The 6,000-nt window shown below is 38.2% G+C and overlaps 1 protein-coding gene across 1 annotated transcript in view; it reads right to left on the minus strand.

The window, feature by feature from the left end:
* Nucleotides 1-1,882, minus strand: part of LOC137239746 (cell adhesion molecule Dscam2-like) — a 246,781-nt gene extending 244,899 nt beyond the window's left edge. Inside the window, exon 1 of the mRNA XM_067765367.1 lies at nucleotides 1,491-1,882. The gene's annotated coding sequence lies outside the window, so the exon portion shown is untranslated. The remainder of the gene's footprint in view (nucleotides 1-1,490) is intronic.
* Nucleotides 1,883-6,000: the final 4,118 nt, after the last annotated feature.

A 6,000-nucleotide genomic window follows, 5' to 3' on the forward strand; every position in this document is an offset into this window, starting at 1 on the left:
TTTTCGAAGTTTAAGAAAAAAACTGTGCCTATTCACTTTAAAAAAGAAAATATTCTGTTACGTTGGCACTTTACTTTTTTTTTAGTGAAATAATATTTAAAAAATTCAACACAAATTAGGCTGCTCACAGTCCCTTCTAATTTGAGCGCAATAAAATATGCTGAAAATTTTTACATCCAGATATGAGGCAATACTTTTCTAAGGGACTTTGGTACGTTGAATCTGAATCCGGCGCGAAAATTTTTAAAATGATTCTGGTTTTTGAGATATTTGTGGCTGGAAGTGCTAAACACACGATTTTCCGGTATATTCACTACGCTTTTCCCACACAAAAACTACATTTTATTAAAACAATTTATAAAATTCGAAAGTACAAATATTTTACTTGAAAATACATGTCTTTGTTTTGGAGGGCTCGCTTTGCGATTAGGAATTTTGTTCTTTAAACTGTTTTAGGTTTCAGATATTTTCTCTAAACAACATTTTTTTAAAGATTTGTAGTATACTTTTAGGGCTTTTATCACATAATAACTGCATGTAGAAAAGTTTGCCTTCTATTGAAATGAACAAACAGAATTGTTCTCTTGACAAAAAACTTGAATATTAATTTAAGAAAAATCAGTTAGATTGGCTGAAAATCTGTAGTTTTTACAGAATATTGTTAGCATGAGACTAATAGTTTGCCTTCGGTGGAAATGAGTATACAAATTCTTGAATGAGTATACAACTCTTGAAGAAAAAAGTATAACAACCAGTTATATTGATTGAAAATCTGTAATTTTGCGGAATATTGTTAACTTGAGAAAAATCAGTAGGATTGTAATTTTTACAAAATATTGTTAGCATGAGATCGAGGTTTGTCTGCTGTTGAAATGATTAAAAAAATTGTTCTCTTTACAAAAAACTCAAACCAGTTAGATTGATTGAAAATCTGTAACATTTACAGAATATTGTTAACTTGAAATCAATAGTTTGTCTTCTGTTGAAATGACTATGCAAGTTTTTCCTCTGGACAAAAAACTACGTTGAATCAAGCATAACGCTACCAAATTAACTGAATAGAATAACAAACCCGATTGGCTGATTTTACTTGCTTCATTTCTTTCGGTGTAGTTTGCGTTGAAGCAGCTGAAAAACGTAATTTTGTGTAAGAAAATTCTGAAAATAATAACCGAATTTAAAAATCTGGTTTGGCATTAAGATTCAGTGAACCAAAGATCTTGTGAAAGTTATTAGCTTATTTCTCGGTCGGTACTTTTTAAAATTTTGTTTGGCCGTATATTATACATATGCACTGTTAAAACTAACACATTTTACCAAACAGCCATTTTTTTGTTTTTGCTTTACATTGAAGTTTTAATACCACTTTATAGAAATATTTCTTAGCATTTTCTTATGTTTATTTTATTTTATTTAAAAGCAGAAGCACTTATTTCGTGAATTCTTTAAAACAAAAACGGTAATTTTGACAGTAGCATAAACAAAGCTACCTTATGAAATACCGGACACACTAATGTTATTTTATGTATTTACTTTTTTTTCAGGATCTCTATTTTATTCAGAAGCTTTTATTTTTGTTAATTGAATTTACTGTTGAATATCCGCTTTTTTTTATGTAATGTATAAATATCTTCACCATGAAACACATTTCTCGTTCTCAGAAGCCAAAATACAAAACTTGTATTTTGCTGTTTTATGCAACAACAATCACTCAAGTTTTTGTAGATATCAATATTTTTGTATGTTTTACATATATCTCATATGCACATGTGTTCGCGCGTTTACACACACACATACTTGCACAAAGAAATACACACACACATGCACACTGCAGCACTTAAGTAAGTTTGTTGTTGCACCAAGCTTTGTTTTTTTTTTTTTCTTGTTACTCTAAAGTTTTTCTTCCGAAATGTGAACTATTAAAGATGACAGCGCGACGAAGACTAAATTTAAAGATGCAGTTGGTCCATTGAGTTGGTAGCTGGATGAAAAGCGCTATTATGTAGACAACTCTAAATACAAAACCTACTATGAGAGCAACTGTGGTGAGATTCTGTGTGAGATACGCACGCCGTCAAAACGCATGCGTAGTAGATGGAGTCTGTGAAACAGCTGATTGGCATTGTGTGTGGCATGCCCGCGGTTACTGCAAAAGGGGTGAACTGTGTTTTGGGAGTAGGCCATAAGTATATATATAACAATCTCCAACAAAAAAAACCAATAAATATGACACCAGAGAATGAGAACGCTTATTGCTCAAAGGATGTTCGAATGATAAGAAAGCGTTGCATCTCACGCTATTTTCTATATAAGAATAGCTATACATATTTATATACACATATTGACAAATCGTGAATCACACAACCTTGATAAATTTTGATTAAGTACTTTTTGAAAATTTATAAACCGCGCGGTTAAGCATGAAAGCACTTGTTTGAAGTACGTAACGCCTGACATTATGGAAGGCTTTTAACGAATGTCTGGAATTGTCTGAGGCTTACTTAATTAAGTCTATCGTAAGTGTAAGCTATTTTATGAAAATTTTCAGTTTAGCAGCAAATTTGGGTTGCTCGAATAAGGCAGCCTTTTAATATGCGAAGATCATCTCTGTGAAATATGCGGAGATGTGAAGGTATTATCTGCACTAATGGTCAAGGAACTTAGTATATACAGGAGATAGACAAGCATAAAATTAAGCTCTTCGCTTCACACCGGCAGTTAAGGCAGTCTCGAACTCTTCCTAATTGAATCCAGTAATGAAAATCATCTTACCATGCATTATCCCAAATGGATCTATAAGAAACAGGTAGTAAATACAAATTTGGTTATATCCGTGAGCAACCTTCCCCAGGTGATCAGCGGCCTCATTTATAGCAGCCACCTCCGCCTAAAAGAAGATGCAATGATCGGGTAGGCTAAATGATAGATTCCACCCTATTTGAAGTGCAAAGATACAGCTGCCCACCTTATTATCTAGTTTGGAGGAGTCAGTATATATCTGTAGCCTATAGCCCAGATCCGGCGGCTCCTTCCACCAATATTCCCTATCCGGGATAATAACCTCGTACATCATATTGAAAAATACAGTCGGAGTACAAAAGTCCGACGAAGGCGAATCCAGATACTTAATGATGGCTGCATGGACAGAGGAGAAAATCCGCACATTTCTTGGCCATTAAATCTATTGGCAACACATTAAAAATATTGTCCAGCGCCTTCGCAGGAGTGGTGCGCAGAGTACCCCCACGCAGATTATAACACTGTTTTTAACTTCTGGAATACCCGTAGGTTTGATTTAGTATTTAAGCTCGTCCACCAGACCACTGCCCCTTATAAAAGGATTGGTCTAACCACAGCAGTGTAAAGCCACAGGGTAATATCCGGTGATAGTCCCCATCTTTGATTTAGTATTTAAGCTCGTCCACCAGACCACTGCCCCTTATAAAAGGATTGGTCTAACCACAGCAGTGTAAAGCCACAGGGTAATATCCGGTGATAGTCCCCATCTTCGCGCAATAGCTCCCCTACAGCTGTACAGTGCCACGATTGCTTTTTTCACACGCTCCTGAGCGTTTTCCCTCCAGGATAGTTTCCTCTCCAATATTGCTCCTAAATATTTGGCAGAGTCTCTCAGCGTCAGGGTCATACCCGCTAGCACCGGCAGCTGCAATGCAGCTATCTTATATTTCCTGGTGAACAGAACCAGTTCAGTTTTGGCTGAATTTACCGATAGACCTTTACTACTGGTCCAGTTCTCCATCAGTCTCAGCTTAGTTTGCATTATATCGCATAGTATCTGCGGAAACTTCACGCTAACTAATAGCGCAAGGTCATCAGTATATGCGACTACCTTGCTGCAACCGTCCTTCTCAAGAAGAACCAAGAGCTCATTAAGTGTGGCAACCCATATAAATGGAGAAAGTACCCCACCCTGTGGGGTGCCTCTCCGTATGTGTTTGACCACCGTAGAGCCTCCCAGGTTAGCATGAACCTTTCTTCGCAACAGTAAATGTTGAACAAGTTTCACTAGCCCCGGATCGGCCCAAGCCGATTACTGCATCAGTTATTGCAGATGGTGTAACGTTGTTGAAAGCTCTGAAATAATATAAAAGCAACAAAATGAAAGGAAGACGAAATGCAACATACCCAAGGTTAGGGAGACAATGTCCATCGAAACTAGAAAAAGAGAACAAAATAAATCCAACATATGGAAGACGAGCTGAAATAAACCCCAGTTAAGAAAGGCAAGAGGATGAGGACAGATTGAACGAAACGATAATTTCTTGATGACAACAGCATAGACGTAAACAGAAAGAAACTTATATGTGATGCTCATACCTAGGCTAGTGGTTGGTGGTTCTTCGAGTGAGGAGCTGTCAACTTAGGTAAGGCCAGAGTAAAAAGCTCTGTTACGAATCTATAATCTCAGAGACTGCCAAAAAGCGCCTAGTTACGTATAATATGTAGGCGGTACTAGCTTGATTCGTGCATCTTGGTTGGGGTAGAATGGAACAGGACCGCGTAACTTTTCATGCAATGATTAATGAGTACAGATCGTACACGGACACTAAAGAGAGTTTATCTGCTATTAATAAGCAACGGTTTCTAAATCTCCAAGGCTTAAGTGTGAAAAATTGGAAGTTATAGCCCTTTCACATATGCGATGAGTACGCAATTGTGTTATGGAATGCAGATATCTACTCTAAGAAAAGAAAACTCCCATTTAAGATGGCATCATAGCACGCTGATTGGGTCAAAGTTTCAAGTTGTTCTGGTTGATGCGATTAAAACCCAGATTGGAGGAGTGGGGAAGGTCAGGGCCGAGTAATATTAAATCATTGTCGTCTTTCTGATATCTAACATTCATTCGTCCCCATAGAGATTGCTGGCGGCTAATTTTTAAGAAATTTTGGTAAAAGTTTCTGCTGACTCTAGATAATGTCTGCGAGGGATTAAGGAATACACCAGAAACACATACAGAAAGAAGAGCAGACTCTTCAGACATTTAACGATTTTCACTGACAATTAAGATAATTTAAAATTTCTCTTTGTTGGGAGAAAGGTGGACAATCGAAAGAAACGAGATCATTTATGGCTTAACTAGAAAATATTCTGAAGTAAACACCATTGCACCATCTATTGGAATAAACCTAAGAAGTTATTATAAGTTGGGTTTTGTCGAAGGCTGAGGTAGCACTCGGGCTATCCAGGTTGAAGCAGAGTTCCACACACCCTCATTTTGTAAAAAAATGGAAGTTATGGAAAGGATTGAGTACAGTCATATGTGCGATATGGGGTGTAAGAAGGACAGCGCCATTCCGCACAAATAGATCGTGACGGCCTAAGAGCGGACGGTGCCGAATAATATTACGAAGTAATATGAAACCAAAAACACTACATCAATCAAATGGCCATAGTAAAGTGGATTACCAGCTCAACGGAGATATGGTAGCGGACGGTCGGAAGTCGCCATATTAAAAGAGGGTATCCATGATGTATGCAGGCGCAGCAAGAAACATCAACTGGTCGTTGATGTAAAAGCAAGAGGAAGTAGCTGAGTAGGTTGAAAGATTAGCGTGTTTGCAAAGACGTAGGGTCGCCATTGTGTGACTCGTGCTCTGCCTGCCACACCTGGCTCCAAGACCAGGAGTCGCCCCTCGGTAGTGGTTCGGCGAACCTCCCGAGTATATTCCTGCTATGAAAAACTACTCGTGGGAATTCATCTGCCTTGCAGATTGTAGCTCAGTTCACGTGCTACCGCTTATTCCATTGAGCTATGTTCCAAACTAACGGCCAGGTCCGACGCCCTTTACTCGAGGCCTATTAGTGTAATACAGATCGGTCATTTCGCTTGCCAGTAAGTCCACGGGGATTTTCCGGGTTAGGACCAGGATCACGTCGTCGGCCACCGTCCGATAAGCTCTTGCTATTCTTATAGCTGCTCGTCGGTATGCTGCTAATATATCTTTTTGATGAGTCAGTTTAGATCCGTACCACGCT

This window comes from Eurosta solidaginis, chromosome 2 (assembly GCF_040869045.1).
Source record: "Eurosta solidaginis isolate ZX-2024a chromosome 2, ASM4086904v1, whole genome shotgun sequence".
NCBI classification, from domain to species: Eukaryota; Metazoa; Arthropoda; class Insecta; order Diptera; family Tephritidae; genus Eurosta; species Eurosta solidaginis.